Source organism: Rattus rattus, chromosome 7, assembly GCF_011064425.1.
Source record: "Rattus rattus isolate New Zealand chromosome 7, Rrattus_CSIRO_v1, whole genome shotgun sequence".
NCBI lineage: Eukaryota > Metazoa > Chordata > Mammalia > Rodentia > Muridae > Rattus > Rattus rattus.
The window spans coordinates 122,425,467-122,426,410 of NC_046160.1; the positions used below are offsets into that span (position 1 = coordinate 122,425,467).

Below are 944 nucleotides of genomic sequence, written 5' to 3' on the forward strand. Positions count from 1 at the left end.
TGTGTGCATTTTCAGTTCTGTTTATCTCTGTGTTTAAATCAAGAAAAAAAAAACTGTTTTCACAGAACTACAAAATTTACCAACCACAAGTACATGGAACATTGAGAGTAACTAGATGGCATGATAACAAACGTTAGCATTCAATTATGTCTGCCGCTGACTCTACACTGACTCTGATAGCCATGTGGACACTGGCCTCTACAGGTACTAAGTGTTCCTGCAGTGAGGTTTGTGTCTGGGTTTACACTGATGTACCCTCACTGTGTCAAAGTACAGTAATAAATGGCAGTGTCTTCCTCTTTTAAGCTGTTCATCTGCAGGTAAACGTTGCTTTTGGAATCATATCTTAAGATGGTGAATCTGCTTTTCACAGACTCTGCATTGGCGGTTTTATAATTTGTAGATTTGTCTTTAATTCGAGCAACCCACTCCAGTCGCTTCTTTGGATCTGGCGAACCCAGTGCATCCAGGTGGTACTGAGAGTGATTCCGGATGTGGCACAAGAGACTTTTAGAGAATTTACAGGCTGCACCAAGCCTCCCCCTGTCTCCACAAGCTGCAGTTCTCACTGGATGCCTGCAAACACAGAAAATCCAGTCAGTAAATTGTCACAAATACCCACTGTCCCTGTCGCTCACACCCAATCACACAGTCTTCTTATGTAACGAATACCTTTCAAAAGTACAACAAGGAAAACCCAGATCAGTCCCAACTCCATGCTGGATATTCTGTGTTAAAGCCTGCTCACTGAATGGAAAGAACTCTTGTTTCAGAGAAGGGTGTCTCTGTTAAAGCTATAAGCATCAGGGCTAATAGTCATGAACAGAGAGGAACATTATTTGCACATATTCCTGCTACATTATAGCATCGTTTGTGAGAGCCTTCTAGGCTACAGTGAGTATTGTCAATGACTGTGAAGAAAAGGACTGAAGTAGAATGTGTTG

The 944-nt window shown here is 41.9% G+C and overlaps 1 pseudogene; it reads right to left on the minus strand.

The window, feature by feature from the left end:
- Nucleotides 1-257: 257 nt before the first annotated feature.
- Nucleotides 258-718, minus strand: LOC116905435 (annotated as a pseudogene).
- Nucleotides 719-944: the final 226 nt, after the last annotated feature.